General features: G+C 40.2%; 1 long non-coding RNA gene across 1 annotated transcript; it reads left to right on the top strand.

Annotated features, from left to right (window-relative positions):
- Positions 1–10320: 10320 nt before the first annotated feature.
- On the top strand, positions 10321–11981 carry LOC146330974 (uncharacterized). The gene is made up of 3 exons (XR_014769785.1): positions 10321–11221; positions 11376–11410; positions 11492–11981. It is a non-coding gene; the product is annotated as an uncharacterized LOC146330974 (long non-coding RNA).
- Positions 11982–21484: the final 9503 nt, after the last annotated feature.

Consider the following 21484-nt stretch of genomic DNA (forward strand, 5'->3'; position numbering starts at 1 on the left):
CAGCCAATCTTAAATCAGTTACACTCATTTTACGTTGGTTTGGTCAAAAACTTCAGTGATGTCCATGTCTCTGTCATCATAGGACAGTGTCAGACAGACTTAATCATGTTTAAATCTGCTGTATGGAGTTTTATTGCTTAATGTGCGCTTTTCATGTTAGAATAAACGGCAGCATTAAGACCGCATTTAGTCATTTAGTCATTTTCTGACATCATTCTTCTTCTCCTGCTTTATTTGCAGCAACAATGTTGCTTTTGCCGTAATGTATTTTGTATATTTTCCACAGCTCATAATTATAACAACTTGATGATTTTGACTTAAGTAAGGCTCGCGATCGCTTCATTTCATGTGGAAGAAGAGTCAAATGATGCAACAAACGCCCCTTTTATATGAACGCGCACAGAGTCTGAAGACGAAAGCCTGGATTAACAAGGTGAGTTGATAACCACCATCATGATACCCGTTATCTCTGATTGCAGTTTTAGGCTTTGTCATGCAGAGAAAGCCTGGCTGTGTTGAGCTTCCTTCGTAGCACAGCCCCCTGCTGTCTACAATGATTTCAGTGTTAGTACGTTGAGCAATGGCTTCCAAAAATGATTGTTCGGGTGTGAGGGAAAGTTAACTTTGTTTAGCTTTCCTAAAGAGGCGAGCACCAGGCAGAAGTGGATAGAGTTGCTTTTTCCCGGCCAGCAATGGAAAAATACCTCTGTGTTTGTCTGTCTATGGCACTTCACAGGGGACTGTTTTGTCAACACGGGCCAATACGAAGCTGGGTTAGCCGGTAGCCGAGCTCGGCAGCGCTTGTCAGCCCTTCGGAAGTCCTCAGGAGTGTGACCAATCACAGCGGAGTGGGCTCGGCGGGAGGCGTAAATGGAGGTGGGCCGGGGGGCGGAGTAAAGTACACAGACCGTTTTCGCGGGATGCAGAAAATACAAGGAAGAGATGCAGCGAGAGGCACAGCGTCCTGACGATCTACAAAGCTTTCTGTGCGGGCGATCGTGTGTAGCTGCTCTATAGGAGTCCAAAATCAAATACAAAGGCCCGAAATTGAGTATAATAGGTCCCCTTTAAACACTGGAAAACTCTGAAAGCCTTACCGTTTAAAGAATGGGTAAATATGATGATAAAGACTGCTTCATATGAATGTATGCTTTATAAGTTGAATAATAGAGATGGTACCACAGCGCCAGAATGGGAACCATTTTGGTCCTACATTACTTTTACTGTCAGTCAGTAGGACGACAGCTGATTTCCTTCCCTCTGATATTTATTTTATTTATTTTTTTGTTTGTTTTTCTTTCTAGGAACTTCCACACCGTGTAATATCATTGATACTTTCATTTATGTTTATGTATAAGAGCCCTGTTCTTTAATGTTAAAGAGCACTGTACGATTGTCATGTACCAAGTAAAAACTCAAATAAAAACCTGAATTATAAAAAAAAAAAGAAAGAAATGAAAATATGAATGAATTAATAAAGAATGGGCCTGGTTTTTCTTAACTGAAACTTAACAGATGATACACAGGAAGGCCAAGGAGAACAGCAGTACACCTTGTGTTTGATGTCATGAAGTTCCTAAGAGGATAAAAATAGTGTAAATTCTGTGACAAATTTATTCATCAAGCCCAATGCCAAACCGTTCCAACCAACTGGCCACTACAGCATCAGAAAATAAGTCCACACGTCTTGTGCTGATTTATCTGGTGCAATCAGAGAAAGAGCATGGACATGCAAAAACGGGGACTATGCAGTGGAGCAATTGTGGAATTAAAGTTCATTTGAACCATCAAATTAAACATTCCAAAAATTTAACCTGTGAAATGCATAATCACCTGCTGGTCGTGCACTTGAATATATCACCCATAGCACGTGAAATCTTGTTTTTGTCTAGTTTTGGAAGCCCTTTGTCTGAATAAGATCATCAGTTGAGGGGTGTGGCAATCAAACTCGGTGTTCAAGGGCAGGTTCTTGTGACCATTAGAACGCTGCATACATACAGCTACATTTCAGAAAAGAAGAAGTACATTAAGTTCTAGGTTTGTGAATCACTAAGATAAATTATTGTTTTATTTAAAAAAGAATAATAAAATCAGAACAGGATTAGAACAGCATTTTCTTATTATGGCTAAATGTTTGTAAAGCAGTATTAGTAATGATTGCAACATAAAAGTCACTACATAAACTCAATATCTCATTGCAAACAAATCTATAAAGTCAAAATAAATAAATTCACAGTAAAACCAATGATTTCAAGATTAATTAAATTAGATAAAACTATGCATAATGTGACATACATTACTGACAAAGGAAAAACAGGTGAGAGAGATTAACCATATTACCTCAGACTGCATATGAAGAGTGGGCCAGAGGTCCCTGAGCTGTTTCACAGAAAGTTGATTCTGCATGTTGGAGTCACTGGAGTGTGAAGGTGTGGAGTTGTCTTGGTTTCTTTGGCTTCTTGTTTCAGCTCAAGCCATTCACCCAAAGTATCCGTATTTGATGACCAAGGAATGAGACTTAACAATCAAATGTCTTCCTCCAGAATTACTTACTGCTCCTTGAAAACTGGGACTCGTCTGACTCCTGATCATCATCAAAATCGTGGTACTGGCGTCACAGTTCAGTACACAGCATGTGCATGATGAATACAACAAATACATCTGTTTTCTGACCGACTCAGTCACACTATTGTCATTCTGGCAAGTGAAGTAACACTCCAATCCAGCGGGTGGCATTAAATCGCCAAAATGCTGTTTGCCAACTGCCATTTAAAACAAAGAACAGCCAAAGAAGACGGTGCAGCAAAACAAGGACATTGGATGCTTTTCATTCTGTAAATTCATCTCCTCCACTTGCTCCCTCTCCTCACATCTTTGCTCCACCCAGCGAGGTCATGACAGAGATGTGAGGACGGAGGAGACAGAGCTGTGAGATGAAAAATCCTTGGTTCCTTTTTTGGCATTAGTCTGAAGCGGCGTCAGTTACTGATGACGAGCTGATAACAGCCGTATCAGCGGTCAAACTGACTGGTACGAATGTTCACAGAAACAAATCTAAGAAAGATTTCGATACCTGACAGCATTCAGTTAGATCTGTAAATTGAAATGGCTGATTATTGGTAGTATTCTTTCTGATGCTGATTTTAATCATCATTTAATATTCCTTTTTCCATCTTCTAATTAATATAGGCAACTGATCAGTGTTATTTGTTTACTTAGGCTATTTATTGGCTTGCATTATGGTCATCTGCACAGTAATACACACATCACACTTTCCACTTGCTTGTGTCATTATTCACAACATGCAGGTGCAAGTGCTGCAGAAACTTCTGTCAGTCACTGGACTTTGATCTCCCTTTGTGGGTCTTGATGATGCAGGATGAAAATTGCCAAAACTGCCCAATTAAGGGATACACCAGTGTATCCTCGGTCTGAGCACCTCCCAGTAAATTGCACTACTCTCTGCTCAAAGTAAATGAAAAGAAACTAAACTTTATTGATTTGGGGTTTTTGATGTTGTTGTTGTTGCTTTTTCTGCATTTTACTGTGACACGCCTAGTTTTCATACTGAACATTATTCAGCTCTTGCAGTGAGTAAGGTGAACGAAAATTCAGAGTTGCATAATCAATCATTTTATTTCACTGTAATCAAAGACTACATGTAACACAAACTCCAATTTTTTAAGCCCTGATAAGTCCAAGCATTTGAGTTTATTAGTTAGGCAAGTACTAGAGTACTGCTAACTTATTCAGGTTTACAGTGTTCCATTCATCCACTCATGGAATTGATAAAAAAAAAAAAAAGGTCAACCAGTCAAAAAAGCCAGCATTTCTTTTTTTGTGTGTGTGTGTATTTTTTTTCCATAGCACCTGTTCATCGAGGCACCAAAAAAAAGACATTTGATGAAAGTATCTGTGTATGATGAATTGCACGTCATGTAATGTTAATTTGGTAGATACATTTATGCGTATGGTATGGGAGTGTCTTGAAGTCAAAACATTCTGGGAAAGGGTGTCTCAAAAATTGTCCAATATGACACAAATAAATTTTTATTGTTTGCCATCTCTAATATTAAGGAATGATCATTCATCTGACCCTTAACTCAGAAGCGGTTGTTATCTTTGGCAGCAATGGCTGCTAAAATGTTGGTTGCTGTAAGATAGTTATTTTCTAATAAATAATCAATCCATCAGTTGTACCATTCTTTAAAGTGATAGTTCACCCAAAAATGAAATTTCATTCAATATCTATTGACGCTTTGCTGATGTGAGGATGAGTGAAGATCTCCAGCTCACAAAACACTCCTCGGGTTTCAGTGGAAAACAGCCAAATCCAGTGACCAGTTTTGAAATTAAAAAAATAAATAAATAAAATAAAACACAACAAAACACAAAAAATGTCTCCATACTGCTTGTGTTGTGTAATCCAAGTGTCTATAAACTGCAACATTAAAATCTGACCCAAAAAGATGCCATTTACGCCATGTTTTTACCCTAAATGTCAACTGTAGCCTCTCAGACCAGAGCCACATGTACACCTGAAACATAAGTCGGGCCTTTCTCAATCTGGAAAGGATTTTGTACACAACACTACAAGGTTTCTGTTGCTCTCGCTCTGTAGTCCATGGCTGCAGCAACAAAATGATGTTCCTCCTCTATGTCGAAGGCCTTGTACATTTTGTTCTTTGTTGAAAGTTTGTGAAGTCAACGTATGCGTAACAAGTCACTATTTCTGAGCAGATCTCTCTCTGTTGTCTGAGTCACTTCCAGGTAGCATGTAAACAGATGTGAAGGTATTGCGAGATCTCATATATCTTTTGTCGTGCAGCTTAGGCGAGAGCTTATGTACCCACTTCAGGCGTGTGCATGTAGCTCTGTTGTGAGAGGTTACAGCTGAGATTTAGGCTAAAAACATTGTGTAAAGGGTGTCTTTTTGGGTCAAATTTTAATGTTGCATCTTACGGACACGATTGTAGCAGGGGGAATAGAGAGAGTCAGGCACAATGGGCCAATCAGGAGGAGAGCACTGCAGTTGTTAAGAGGCCATGAAGCACAGGTGTGTAAGCCTCACTCATGCTCCTGAAATCACTCTGGTGCACATGCTCCTCTGGTAAGCCAAACAAATCCTGTTCTGAGATTATTTGTTTTTAAGGGTAATGTAGGGGTGCAAAATGCACCCTGAGGTATTTTATTTGTACATAGCATGTAAATATAGAAACTGTAAACATGTGGGTCTGCCAATAATTTATTCTTTCTTTGTAAAGGGTCCTAACAATCCTACAGTAGTGCCAGGGGCAAGGTATGAGAATGCCTCCTTATATCAAGCATTGTTTGCATGTCTGTAGCCTGAGATTTAACATGTGCTTTGTTAAATTTACAGGGAAAAGTGCTGGTTGCCGTTTACGGCCTACTATTATATTTGGATTTTGTTTTTTAGCAGTTGGATTACATGGCTAACTTATAGCTCTGCTTTTCTGTTGCAGTGCTGCAGCTGGTGTTGGCCTTCGGTCACAGGAGCAGCTGGTGCAGTGAGAGTTCACCTGTCGATTTGTGGTGTTATCCTTTAAGGTTTGCTGTGGCACTGGTATTAGTTTGGGTGTGTTTCTGTTGGGGTAAAGAGGGTTTACTTTGTTTTCTAGTTTTGGCATTTAAATATATCTTTGTTTCGTTCACATGTAGTATACTGCCAGTGCAACAGCCTGCTGACCGGTGTGCCCACACCATCTGCAGCGAGATATTTGACCTTTTAACCTTTTTAAATTTGATGTTAGCGACCCTCCACCGTAATAAAATAGCCTGTTACGGCATTTTGACCCACACTGACTGTTTGCTTCGTCTATAGCTTCAGTATTGGTTTTTTTTTTACTAAATTTGCTTTTATTCCGATTTTTAAAGGGTTTGTTTGGCATACTATTAAAATGAGTGAAATTGAAGAACAATTGGGAGCCTTACGTGAGCAATTGAGAGCTCTTCAGGTTGAAAATGAGCAGCTAAAATTGTCTGTTTCCAACCCCCCTGCTGCACCCCTCAGGGTTGACAGAACTGTGTATATTCCCCGGGAGAGATGGTTATCAAGACTCACCTGACAGTGTGGGTCTTGAGGACTGGATTGAGGAAGTTGAAGCTTGTCTGGAGGGCAGACACCTCTCAGATAAGGAAAAAGCCATCTTCCTCTTCGATCATTTGGGAGGGGAACCCCGAAGTGAAATAAAGCACCGTCCGGCCAGTGAAAGGGACAACCCTGACACAGTTATCAGTATCTTGAAGGCATTGTACAGTGGTAAGAAGCCATTCGTGGTATTGCAGCAACGGTTTTATGATCGTAAGCAGCAGGAAGGCGAATCACTGAGGCAGTTTTCCCATGCTCTAATGTCTTTAATGGACTCTGTTCTCGACAGTGACCCAGATGCAGTACCCAACTCTGAGACAGTACTGAGGGATCAATTTGTGGAGCATATAAAAGATGGACTGCTGCGGCGTCACCTGAAGGATGTGGTAAGAAGACAACCAGAAGTATCTTTTATAGATATTCGGGAGGAGGCCATAAGATGGGGCGAACATTTGGATGGAGGGAATAATTGCCAATCATATGGGTGTAATGCCACCAGAGTTGACATGAGAACCCCTCAGCCAGTGTATAAACCCAATCAGTCTCCTGAGCTCCTTGCAATTACAGACTTGTTAAAGCAGCAACAAACACAAATTACAACCTTAAGTGAACAACTTCAATCACTGCAAGTGACTTTTAACCAAAATCAAGTCAAGTGGGCAAAAGACAGGAAATGCCTTCGCTGTAATAAACCAGGCCACATTGCCCGCTACTGTCGACAACTTATGCCCACTGATATTCAGCCAAAATTGAAGTCAGCAGTTCAAATGGTGCAGGTTGAGCAGACGGAAAACTAGCGCCCCCTGTTGTTTTGAGCCAGACACCAGGAGGGGCTGACTTTGGCTCCAACTCAACTTCTGTGCCCCCTAAAGTGTTAAATCAGCTGGTGGGCCAATGCTCTGTAGTGAACCTGGAAATGAATGGAGTCAGCGTTCCATCCTTATTGGACACAGGTTCAAATGTTACAACCATAACGGAAAGTTTCTTTTCAGCAAATTTTGACTCTGACAAACACAAATTAAACAACTGCAAATGGCTTAATCTGTCTGCAGCCAATGGACTGTCTATTCCATATCTGGGATATGTTGAACTGGATGTAACAGTCCTTGGAAGGACCTTGCCAGACTGTGGGGGGTTAATTGTCAGGGATCCACCCAGTTCCACAGCACTCTGCAAACAAAAGGAACAGGTTCCTGGGCCGCTGGGGATGAATGTCATACTCCGCCTGTATACTGATCTCTATGGGGAGTATGGCTCTGCCTTGTTCTCTGTTCCCCAGGTCACACAGGCAGCACCAGGCTGGAGGGAAGCACTACAATTGTGTCAATTAATTGAAACTGAGAACATTGATGGCAATGCTGGTCAACTACGGGTGCAAGCTAATGGCCCACTCCAGATTCCTGCAGGCACCACAGTTATGGTTCCAGCTACAGGCCCAAAAGGTAACAACAAACATCACTTGCAAACACTCTTGTTAGAACCAGATAGCAGCACAAACCACCTTCCTGCAGGCCTTCTGGTTTCTACTGCATTAGTGGCTCTTGAACATGGTTTGGCCTATGTCCCCGTTTCCAATGTAAGCAGGGAAGTAGTTTACCTTCAGCCACGAGTTACGTTGGGTTTGTTGCACTCTGTTGATGTAGTTGACACTAATACGTCATCAATAATGTTCAGTGAAAAAGTCAACTCTCAGGGTAAAGTAATAGTGACATGTTCCCAAGCTACAGCTGGAGAAGTACCTGGCCTTGATTTTGAGTCGGTAGATCTGTCCAAATTGACACCCACAGATCAAGCTGTTGCAAAAGAACTGTTAATGAAATATGGAGATGTCTTCTCAAAGGGAGACACTGATCTAGGCTGCACATCACTTATTGAACATCATATCCCGCTGTTAGACGACGCTCCTACTAAACAACGCTATCGGCATATCCCTCCCTCCCAGTTTAAGATTGTCAAAGCTCACATTAGACAACTCCTTGAGACACAAATTATTCGGGAAAGCTGTAGCCCCTATGCTGCTCCACTTGTCCTTGTACAAAAAAAAGATGGCTCTTTAAGGATGTGTGTTGACTATAGGCAGTTGAATGCTAAAACATGGAAGGATGCCTACCCGTTACCCAGAATAGAGGAGTCCCTAGATGCCCTCTCAGGAGCCAAATGGTTTTCCACCTTAGATTTAGCGAGTGGCTACAATCAGGTTCCTGTTGCAGAGGCTGACAAACACAAAACAGCATTTTGTACACCTTTTGGCCTGTTTGTATTTAATCGGATGGCTTTTGCCTGTGCAATGCCCCAAGCACATTTCAAAGATTAATGGAAAGAATATTTGGTGATCAAAGTTTCCAATCCTTGCTCTTGTACTTGGATGATGTGATAATTTTATCAACATCTGTTGAACAGCATTTGCAGAGGTTAGAGATGGTCCTGAAATGCCTGCAGAAGGAGAACCTGAAGATCAAGTTGAGCAAGTGCTGCTTTTTCCAGCAACAAGTGAAATACCTGGGCCATGTGGTGTCTGCAGGTGGGGTGGCCACAGACCCTGACAAGATTGATGCCGTAGCAAAGTGGAAATGCCCGGAAAATGTCCAGGAACTGAAATCATTCCTGGGTTTTGCCAGTTATTACAGGCGTTTTGTTCCTGGATTCTCACAAATTGCTGCACCTTTGAACTCCTTGGCGGCAGAGTTTTCTAAACACAAAGAAAAGAAAACAAAGAAAATGTCCATCAAAGATCACTGGACAGAGGTATGTGACACAGCATTTCAGACACTCAAAACCAAACTCACTACAGCACCAATACTGGCTTATGCAGACTTCCACAAGCCATTCATTTTAGAGGTAGATGCTAGTCATAATGGTTTGGGAGCGGTATTATCACAGGAGTGTGAGGGCAAAATTCGCCCTATTGCATTTGCTAGCAGAGGCCTAAGAAAAACTGAAAGAAACATGCAAAATTATAGTTCCATGAAATTGGAATTTCTAGCCCTGAAGTGGGCTGTCACAGAAAAATTCTGAGAATATTTGCTGGGCCAAAAATGTACTGTGTATACTGATAACAATCCCCTCAGCCACCTACAAACAGCCAAATTGGGAGCAATTGAGCAGAGGTGGGCCTCCAAGCTTGCAAATTTTGATTTAGACATTAGATACAAACCAGGCCGGGCAAATGGAAATGCAGATGCTTTGTCAAGACAAAATGCAACTACAGAGCAAATAGTGGCCCTTGCACCCACAACAAGTGTACCCAAAGTTCTTCAATGTGCTGTGCAAAAACATCCGCTAACCTCCCAAAATTGTATTTCTCAAGCAGTGATGGCGTCTTCTTGGGCAGCCGACATCAACCCCTCTGTCTTGCAGGCGGAGGACCCTGTAATCAAGGAGTTCCATAGATTCTGGGGCAGACAACAGCGACCAAATAGGGAGGAAAGAACAACGGCATCCCCCCTGGTTTTGAAGCTGCTGAAACAATGGGATAAAATAGTGGAAAAAGAGGGTATCCTGTACTGCCGGATAAACCCGCCAGAGGGAGGACCACCTTGGTATCAGCTGTTGCTACCACAAAAGTTGCAAAGGGAAGTCCTCCACAGTCTCCATGACAACCATGGCCACCAAGGTGTGGAGCGAACCACCGATCTGATAAGGAGAAGATGTTACTGGCCAGGTATGGACAAGATTATAGAAACATACTGTAAGGAGTGTGAACATTGCATTGTGTCTAAAGCTGGGCACCTTCGACCCAGAAGTTTTATGGGTCACTTAATGGCAACAAAACCCAATGATATTTTGGCCATAGATTTTACTGTCCGAGAAACCCTCATCTGATGGGCGAGAAAATGTGCTCATAATGACAGATGTTTTCTCCAAATATACACAAGCCATTCCAACTAGAGACCAAACTGCAACCACTGTGGCTCAGGCCTTGATTACTAATTGGTTTTATATATTTGGAGTGCCCCGCCAATTGCACTCAGACCAAGGTCGTTGTTTTGAAGCCAAAGTAATACAGCAGCTCTGTAGCATGTACAACATAGTTAAGACCAGAACAACCCCATACAGACCCCAAGGTAATGGTCAGTGCGAGCGATTTAACAGGACATTGCATGACCTACTCCGCACATTACCACAACATCAGAAAAACAGATGGACTGAACATATAGCACAAGTGGTGTTTGCCTATAATACAACTAAACATCAATCGACAGGATACTGCCTATTGACTGTCTGTTGGGGGGCGCAAAGCTACAAGAGCCAACGACGCCTGATGAATGGACCACCAGTCATCGTAATGCTTTGAGCTCTGTTTACCAGGAAACAAGACAAAGGCTTCAAACTGCTGCTGATTGGCGGGCTAAACACCATAATGCGAAGGTAACAGAGGATATTTTGCAGCCAGGACAATTAGTGCTCTGCCGTGACCATAGCCACAGGGGACGCCACAAAATACAGGACCACTGGTCCTCAGTGCTATACAAAGTGGTACGTGGTCCCCAACATGGGGGATCAATTTACACCATAGCAACAGCAGATGGTAAAGGCCGTCCTAAACAAATTCACAGGACCGAAATACGCCCAGCTCCAGGTATACCAAATGATGTGTATACAATCCCTGATCCAGGTCTGCCCATTGACTTAGCAAATAAGGTTGATGACTCTGTTACTGACATCCCCTTTGTGTTGGAATTTGTGGAACAGGTGCCTCGAACCAATACAGCAGGAGTTGGAAATCTGCCTCCGTTGCCCCCACAAGACATGGAGATGGGACCACCGGATGATGGGACTCTGAATACAGAGAATGAAGGACTGAGATGCTCTCAACGGACCACAGCTGGCCAGCACCGTAACTTACATCACCTTCCCAGATCGGCCACGTACCACTCTCAACACGTCCGTGTAGATGCTCCATGTGTGACTTTCTACAGGCCCTGGCTTTGAAGGATCCATCGACGGGATGTTGAGTCAAATCCCAGGGGTAGATTGTAGCAGGGGGAATAGAGAGTCAGGCACAATTGGCCAATCAGGAGGAGAGCACTGCAGTTGTTAAGAGGCCATGAAGCACAGGTGTGTAAGCCTCACTCATGCTCCTGAAATCACTCTGGTGCACATGCTCCTCTGGTAAGCCAAACAAATCCTGTTCTGAGATTATTTGTTTTTAAGGGTAATGTAGGGGTGCAAAATGCACCCTGAGGTATTTTATTTGTACATAGCATGTAAATATAGAAACTGTAAATATGTGGGTCTGCCAATAATTTATTCTTTCTTTGTAAAGGGTCCTAACAATCCTACAGTAGTGCCAGGGGCAAGGTATGAGAATGCCTCCTTATATCAAGCATTGTTTGCATGTCTGTAGCCTGAGATTTAACATGTGCTTTGTTAAATTTACAGGGAAAAGTGCTGGTTGCCGTTTACGGCCTACTATTATATTTGGATTTTGTTTTTTAGCATTTGGAGTACATGGCTAACTTATAGCTCTGCTTTTCTGTTGCAGTGCTGCAGCTGGTGTTGGCCTTCGGTCACAGGAGCAGCTGGTGCAGTGGGAGTTCACCTGTCGATTTGTGGTGTTATCCTTTAAGGTTTGCTGTGGCACTGGTATTAGTTTGGGTGTGTTTCTGTTGGGGTAAAGAGGGTTTACTTTATTTTCTAGTTTTGGCATTTAAATATATCTTTGTTTTGTTCACATGTAGTATACTGCAAGTGCACCAGCCTGCTGACCGGTGTGCCCACACCATCTGCAGCGAGATATTTGACCTTTTAACCTTTTTAAATTTGATGTTAGCGACCCTCCACCGTAATAAAATAGCCTGTTACGGCATTTTGACCCACACTGACTGTTTGCTTCGTCATTGAAGTTTGCCTGTGTGTAATTTTTAGCTGAGTTTCACACTTGGATTACACCACACAAAGCAGTATGGAGACATCTTGTGGTTTTTGTTCTTTTTTTTACATTTTAAAATTTTCACTTCAATTGTACTGGATTTGGCTGCAAGGCTGTTTTCTGCTGAAACCCGGGAGTGTTTTGCAAACTGGAGATCCTCACCCATCCTCACATCAGCACAGGGGTGAGTAGATATTGAGTGAATTTTCATTTTTGGCTTAACTATTGCTTTTTAATAGAGTATGTGCTTATAGAACTGTCCAGAGCAAAGATGAACTATTATAGCCAAAACAATCTTGAGAAGTGGATTGAAGCACTGAGCTCAACAAAGCATATAACAAGTTGAAGGGAGGAAGAAGAGAGATCAGAAAAATTCTTAGTATAAAAACTTGTATCAGTGGCGTACAGTGATGATTAGATCGGGGACTTCAGTTCAGCCAAAACTTTGCTAGACAAAAAAAAAAGGATTTTGGTGGAATAAAAGGCAGGCAGCAGTTACCTTGATAGCTGTATTAAAATTTGTATTAAACAGTAGATGACTACCATTTACTCTGTTACTATTGTTTGATTAAGTTATAATGAAGTTTGTGTTTGATATTAAGAGCTGTAATAATCAATAAGGATGATTGATCTCCAGTTCTATTATTTCTGTCTACCAACACAGCTCTGTCTGCTGTGCTGTGCTGTTGGAAGAAGTTTTAATAAAGAAGATTCAAGTGTCTGAAAATTGATTTCTAAAAGACTCGGAGATGAGGGCAATTTCAGTAAAATGTGTCAAATATATCCCTACCTGGGAAGCTGGGGGAAATAGGCTATTTCCAAGTAAGTAGAAAAATGAAAAAATATCTTCTCCAAACAAATCCAAATTTCCAGAGCTGTCTTATTTACACACAGGGTCATTTTGGTGAGCAAGGTAGTTGCAGCATTATTCAAGTAGTGTCCAAAATCCTCTATGAAGACAGTCTACTTTATGCAGCTTGTGTGCCCAGCATTTTTTATCACTCTTTAAAAAAAATGCTGCTTACACAACAATTTCTTGTTTGTTAAAAGTGCATTCATCCATATTAGTCAATTATCACAAAGAATCATCACCAACACGTTTTAACCTTCTTTTAACCAATTGTTCTGATTTTCTAGATGGCAAATTCAGATCTCACTCTCAACATCACCAACCGAGGTTCCAGCAACAGCAGGCAGCTGTTCAGTCTTCAGTGAAAAGGCTGATAAATTCACTGTACAGTACCTACCCAGCACCAAACAGCAGAAAATCTGGTGCAGACCTGAACAGAAATAAAGTGAATATTGATCTTTGTCAGGTGGACACAAATCTGACTTCAAATGAATGCCTAAGTTTCTCTGTAAATGGGCAACTGTTTGTTCATGTTCACCACTTACAGCTTCACTTACAACTTTAAAGTGGTGATAGGCTTTACAGCTTTAACAGAGCATTGGCCTGTTTTCCTTTCCCCTAAAGTGGTCAATAATTCAATAACATAACATCTAAAGAGATCACTTGTGACAGAGCTTCGTCAGAAGTTTCCCTCTGCTTGCAGTCATTGCACTCATTCAGCATAAATATCTCTGTTAATATTCAATTAAAAGTTCTCACTTTTTTTTGAGATATTGGCTTTATATTTAATAGTTCCTGCAACTACCAATTCACCTGTCTTTGATTTCAGAGCCAACAGTAGACATCATCCATCTAACTGGAGACAGCAATGGGCATGTGCAGTTTGGTCAAGACACATACAGTCTACCAAAAGATCAGGCATATCCCCAATCACTTCAACTTCCTGTCAAGCAGAGTCCATTGTGAGACCAGACAGAGCTGGGCAGTGAATGATGGCACAGAGATCTGGTCACACCATTCTGCACCTTCAGCACTGGATGTTCCATGAACAGACACTTTACCCACAACATTCTAGTTTGACTTTTTTTTTTGGGGGGGGGGGGCATTTAGCCTTTATTGGACAGGACACCTGTTGCCATTCACAGTAGGTATTTTTAAGGACTTGTCCCACAATGATACCATTCAGAAATAACACTGAAAGTACTTTCTGATGGCCCTCTGCTTCAGATTGGTATTTGTAAAGTGTTATATCATGACAGAATTTAAGGACAGGCCTTCACACTAAATGCTGAAATGATTTGGGCCTTTCTGTGTGGAGTTTGCATGTTCTCCCCGTGTCTGCGTGGGTTCTCTCCGGGTTCTTCAGCTTCCTCCCGCAGTCCAAAGACATGCATGCTAGGTTAATTGGTGACTCTAAATTTTCTGTAGGTGTGAGTGTGTCTGTCTCTATGTTGTCTATGGTGTACCCCGCCTCTCACCCAATGTCAGCTGGGATAGGCTCCAGCCCCCGCGACCCGATCCAGAATAAGCGGTTACAGAAAATGAATGAATAATCATATCATATGAAATGTCAGACATTTGAGAAAATACTCATCAGATCATATCTGTTTATATTTGTTGTATGTGGATGTAGCATGGATGAAGTCTCATTTTGTTGCCCAACCCTGTTTTGAGGAATGATAAAAAAAAATTGACAATAATAGCTTTTTGGTAATTTTCTTATGACATTGCGCCGAAAATAATTAAAATGCAATTTTTGTCATGACAAAGAGACAGAAAAGGCAGGGGAAGACAAATTTCTTCTTGGGACAAGAAACCCAAGTAGGAACTATGAAGTCCTACTTTTGAATCTGAAAATCCTTAATATTAAACTTCTTTACTTCTTTTTTTTTTTTTTTTTTTCATAGAGATACCATTTTCTCTTTTTTTATTATAGTAAATTTGCGTATTTTAAAATACTGAGCAGGGTCTTTAGACTGACAGTATTTGTTGTTTGATCTTCTAGCTGCCTTGTGTTATATTCATAAATTGTAGCGTTCCCATTTCCGGGGCCCTCTGAATGTAGCATACCGGGTTGACGACAGCAGGCAGTAATTAAATCAGGGGACTGACCGACCGACCAGAAACTCGAGGTGGAAAACTCCGCACAATAAAGTGAAGTAAGTTTAAAATTAGTTAAATGATAAATAAGTCTTTGTGCTGGTGATTGGTATATTGTTAGCTAGCTAACATTAATGTAGAGTCATGTCAGCTAGTAACAGTTTGCTATTTGAAGAGAAATTATTTTGACAGTTCAAGGGCAACTGTGGCATTTTAGGCTGGATGGTAGCTAACGTTAGCTAATTTAACCATAACACTAACCCTGCTTAGTAGTTCTCATTATAAATTGTGCTGAGGATCAACGCTACGTTCCTCTTTTCACACATTATTTCACCCTGTTTGTCAGTGAATCTCAAAGTCAAAGTCTCAAAGTTGAGGCGCAGGGAGGGTAAAAGTCCGTGATACCCAGTTAACACCCAGAAATTATGGACAAGGGCATGCCTGATATTAGTGTATGTGGATCCGAAGTGAAGAAAGTGAGGGGACGGAGGTACCGGTGTTACAATTCTCAATTCGAGTAAGGGAGTAATAATGTTGATTTAATGACTCACTGGATGAAAATGCGTTTTGCAAGAGACTCGGGCTGGTATCAGAACATCCTTGTTTCCTTCTCTTCCTCGTCATGCTACCACTGCTTGCGCTGGTGCCGCACCTGCTTTTAATTTCTGATTAGTTTATTGCATGATTGGCTTAGAAAAGTTAAAAGTTAAAGTACTTATATAAATTATGCGCAATGCTGCACAAATATTTTTATTCCTTTGTGAAGGCATAAAAAACAATAACATAACATTTTTCACTTTTATTTCATTTATTATTGTGCAGGAAAAAATTGAAAATGAAGTAATAAAATCAGTTCAAATTAAACAGCCCTGACTCACTTAACTCTGCTTTACAGTTAATTCCTGTTCTGTATCACATAAAAGACAAGCTCACATGACAAAACGGAACCAACAAAAAATACATTCAAATTACTATACTATACTTTACTTTTCTGTATCAATTCAAAAATTTCATGACGTGATCACAAAGTAAGGATGGGTTTGTCCTTTGCCAGAACTCGTTACATTCGTGCCAAATGTGTCAGTGGGACTAAAGCATCAAGTTATTTCTCTGTGGTTTTTGAATGTTTTTTTTTTTTGGTTTAATTCCAGAGGAATTACTCACCCTATATTATGTTTTTGCCACACAATGTTTTGTGTCACCATGTTTTTGACTATAACACTCACTGTGCATACTTATGTTCCAGGAATTTGCTGCTGCGTGTGAAATACAGAGTGGCAAGTGTGTTATCACCATTAAGGTAAGCTGCTTCCATGTGATATAGCTTAAGTATGACTATAAAAATATTGGTTCTTTCTTTGTCAGAACTGACAATGTATACTCAGGCCTGGAATGAAGTCATTTTTAGGAGAAGGCACAAAAAAAAACATTATTTACCACTGTAAACCATTAATCAAACCAATAAATAAATGCAATATATATGACAACCTAAAAGCTCATTTAATATCTCGTTATTATAAAATATAATTTCTTTTAATTGTGTTCTGTACTTTCAGCAGTGAGTGACAGGTAAACATACACAAAGGACAACCATTTATTGCATACTGCAGTTAGAACCTGACTATAATTAGCTGATAATTAACCTTATCAGCTACAAAGTAATTGATACACAAAATATTAAACCATTAACCAACCAGTATCTAACAGTCAATGTCAAACAACTGTATGCTTATAATTGTATAGATTGCGATGTCCATGGCCAACTCCATTCTATTTAAAGTAGACTTGCACCGATTTCAACTTTCTTAGCCGATTCCGATTTCCGGTTTTTGAGGGGTCTGACCTACCGATTCCGATTTTGGCCGGTTCCGATTTTCAGTCTTTCTGAGAACTGTAATTGACAGCATTCACAAACATTTTTGCAACTTTTCTTGTAAATGTGTTCATAATTAGACACTGACTATTAAATATTCATTTAATACTTTCTCCAAAATCATCCAGATTACAACCGGGCCTTATTATATTTTTTAATGAAATGGGTGAATTGGGTGAATTGGGTGAACGTGATCTCGCGAGACCATCTCGCGGGATTTCGTGGGACGCGATTTCACGTGATCTTTTGTGGAAGCAGATGTAAACAAACCGGAGACTAGCGTGGTGCAACAGTTTGAAGTAAAACTTTGCCGTGAGAAAAACAGACACAGAAGTTAAAGGAGTCTGGATGAGAAAATGTTTGAGGAGACGCATCAACACAGGTTGTTTATTCTTCAGCCAGAACAGGAGGTGAGATTTGAACTGTCCCTCTGTGAACAGCAGTCTGCCGCTAGCTTGCTAGCATTAGCCTGAAGCGCGAGAGAGTTCAACGGCTGTTCTGCGTCATTGTCAGCTGCTCTGTCTCGTTGTAGACTGTCTGTCTTCTCTTTATCCTGTTCTTGGAATCTGTCGCTGACACCATCTTCAAGCAGACGTGTCTGAGTGTGTAGCTGTTACCAGCGCTGTGTTGACGTCACGGTCAGTTTGTCTGCTGCGCGCATGACGTGACGATCGTGCAGAACGTGTGTGACAATGACGGGCACAGAACCAGATTTGTGACGCTGACCGGCCGGTCACCGGTCAAGGCCAGTCACGTGAAAACCGGCCCGATTCCGAGCATTGCCGATTAATCGGTGCAAGTCTAATTTAAAGTCGACCTTTGCAAATTCTGCTTTTCTGTCTTTGTAAGACCTGCAATTGACAGTATATAGAAACATTTTTGTAACTGTTCTTTAATGGAAAATTAAATTGTACATTCACACATACATTCATAATAAAACACTGGCTATGAAATAACTTTTACATTTTCTCCAAAAGTGCTCTGGGTCACTCTTAGTCTTAGTCTTATTAAGTTTATGTACCAGAGTAAGCACAATCTCTTGTGAAGTCATGGGTAGGCAGATGTAAACAAAACAGAGGCTGACTTGGTGCAACAGTTTGCTGTAGTACTGCTTAGCAGTGAGGAAAAAACAAAAGAAGAGACCTAAACGAGTCTGGATGATGTTTGGGTAGACATGAGGGGTATACTACGAAGCAAGCTCAACACAGCCAGGTTTTCTTTGCATGATCTGGATCGACAAAGTCTAAAACCGCAATCAGAGATAACGGGTGTCACGATGATGGTTATCAACTTGCTTTGTTAATCCAGGCTTTCGTCTTCAGACTCTGTGCGCGCTCACATAAAAGGGGCATTTCTTGCATCATTTGACTCTTCTTCCGCATGAAATGAAGCGATCGCAAGCCACTTAAGTCAAAATCATCAAGTTGTTATAATTATGAGCTGTGGAAAATATACAAAATACATTACAGCAAAAAGCAACATTGTTGCTGCAAATAAAGCAGGAGAAGAAGTATGCTGTCAGAAAATTACTGATCGACTAAATGTGGTCTTAATGCTGCGGTTTATTCTAACATGAAAACTGCACATTAAACAATAAAACTCCATACAGCAGATTTAAACATGATGAAGTCTGTCTGACACTGTCCTATGATGACAGAGACGTGGAGATCACTTAAGTTTCTGACCAAACAACGTAAAATGAGTGCAACTGATTTAAGATTGTCTGTGATAAATGATGATGAATTTTCTAATCAGTGATCTGAGCTGCAATATCACAAAGACAAAACAGATAACAGTAAAAAGTATTCAAAGTGTCTGTAGTTGCTTCATCATTATTTTAGTGTGTGGATTATATACCATGACAATTTAAAGTGTTAATATGATCTGGAGCAAATGGGAAAAATGACTCTGCATCACCAAATGGAGGTTACCATCATGATAGCGCGATGCATACCGTTTGTGCTGCTTCGTTCGGTGATATTACGAACATACAGCTCAACAACTTTTCATTTTTATTGTCTTTCCTCAGTTTAAAAGCTATATCGCTCATAAACAACCTTGTTAGGACAATTATAAGTGAAAGAACTGCGCTTTTTACAGACGATTTAATCTGAATCTCTGAACATAACCTGCTCCCGACCAGTTATGAGTTTAGCATAAGTTACCATGGTGATCTAGCCAGGTTAAAAGAGAGCCACTTTCGTGACACTGAAAATCCTGGCTTTAGACTCAACATAGCTCGCTAACCCATTCATCTCGCTTCGTAGTACACCCCTCTGGTCAGCACAGATTGTTTATTCTTAAGTCAGAACAGGAAATGAGTTTTTAACTGCCACTGTGTGAAGTAATATGCTGCCAGCTACACAGCAAAATCTGTATACTCAGATTAACACTGTTGGAATTTATTAAATTCTGTTGACTTTTGAAATGTCTATATGGGTCCACACCACAGATAGTTAATTTTATTGTTTTTGGAGAGTTGGTACCTTAACACTAATTTAGTGTAATTATTGACAATTTGAGTTAAAATTCAACACTTCTTAACACTAACAATTGTTAGTTTTTCTAACTCTTGTATGCAGTGTTGATATTAATTCTCTCAAGGGTTACCACTAACACTGTAAGATGTTGGTTAATATAGCTTTTCTTAATTACTAAAAATGAACTTGAAAAGAACAATTTTCTGTTTTTATTAGGGAGGTCATTCACAGTCCAGGTTTGCAAGACATTCAGTACATGGAGACAGTACATAAATCACATTTACATAAGTACATAATAGTAAAGACATAACTCAAATAATGGCATTAAACTTAGTCATAATAAGCTTGTCTTCTACTATTTTTCTCCCTTACATTTTAGTGTCAGCAACTATAAACATTTGAACAAACAATGTCATACACATTCATTTATCTATGAAAGTCTGCTCCTCATAGTTCATTGAAAATGTCAATTTCCTTTAAAGTAGGTCAGGTCTCTGTGAATTAATGTATCCAATCCATTTTGACCACAATGTCCTACATTTTTCTCTTTGCATTTTTATAGAAAAGGTTAGTCTCTCCATTGTGTAGATTTTCCTGAATAATTTTTAACCAGTCCTCTAATGTTGGAGCATCTGGTTGTAACCACTTCCTCGTCACAGCTTTTTTGCCTCCAATAAGTAATATTCTCATTAAATATTTGTCTGTTTTAGTTTGAAGATTCAGTGTTACAGTGCCCATATACATTGTCAAAGCATCAAATGGAATAGTGATCTGAATTACTGTTTCCAAACATTTATGAATTTCCCTCCAATGGAATGTAATTTTGGGGCAATCCCAAAATAAATGATAATGGTTACCTACATCTGTTCCACATAGCCCCCAACAATTCATTCCAACACCTTGATATCTCTTCTGGGCAGGAGTAATGAAAATCTCATGATATTTTTCCATCCAAATTGCCTCCAACAGTGTGATGATATCCCCCCACTCATCTTCAGATATGACCATTCCTCCCTCTCTTTCTCATTGATTTTTTACATGTTGGGTGGTTGTCTTTGAGGAGTCCTGAAAGCTTTTATATAGAGCTGCACAATATATCGTTTGAGCATCGTCATTGCAATGTATGTGTGCGCAATAGTCACATTGCGATGTAGGAGGCAAATGAACTAAACGTGTTCATTTAATTTCAAGGGTACCTGACACACACTGCGTGCAGTGCCCCCGTATATGGAGTGAGTCACAAGATCAGTGCAGGTTAATTGTCCACAAGATGGCAGCAGTGCAGCATAACATAAAGTGCTATTCAAGTCATCTGGTGAAAATTCCTGTATTTTTTCATATCGCAATATATATCGCAGGGTTAAAAAAAAAAATTGCAATGTCAGTTTTTTCCAATATCGTGCAGCCCTACTATTATATAATCTGGATATTATTTTGCATCCATTTCCTGATTTGTAAATTGACACAAAAATATTCAATATATCATTGTCTACTTTCTCCAAGCCCTCAGCTATAATTCCATTCACTCTGTCTCACTTGTAGATATCTGAAAAAATCCTGATCCTCCAATCCATAATCTTTTTTAAGTGTCTCAAAGCTTTTCAGTGTTTTGTTATGGATACATCAGCAATATGATGTTAGCCCTTTACCCATCCATATTTTAAATCTGGTATCCGTCTCGTTTGGGATGAAGTCAGTATCATATGCGCACCATCTTAATTTCTCCACACCCTTCAGGTTATATTTTTTAACTACCCTCTGCCAGGTGTTAAGAGCCACTTGTATCCAAGGATTGTTTTTATCTGTAAAAGTGTCCATCAATCTACTGTCGACAATCATAGCTTGTGTTGATGATCCAATAGATTTCCCAACTTCTATTTCCTTCCACCTTGCTCTGAACTGTGAATTACAAAGACACACCAAGGGCCTTAAGTGAGCTGCATAATAGTAGTCTTTTAAGTCTGGTAATGCTAGACCTCCATTCTCTTTAGATAATTGCATTACTTTGTATTTTACTCTTGGTTTCTTACCCATCCAGATGTACCAGGAAATTAATTTGTCCCATTCAATGAATTGCTGTTTAGTTATATTTATTGGCAGGGATTGGAAAAGGTATAACAGGCGAGGCAAAATAACCATCTTGACTCCTGGAGGATAAACTGAGGAATGGTAGGTGATTCCGCCTAAAAATATCACATTT

This window comes from Lutjanus erythropterus, chromosome 3 (assembly GCF_056507025.1).
Source record: "Lutjanus erythropterus isolate fLutEry1 chromosome 3, fLutEry1.hap2, whole genome shotgun sequence".
Lineage (NCBI taxonomy): Eukaryota > Metazoa > Chordata > Actinopteri > Lutjaniformes > Lutjanidae > Lutjanus > Lutjanus erythropterus.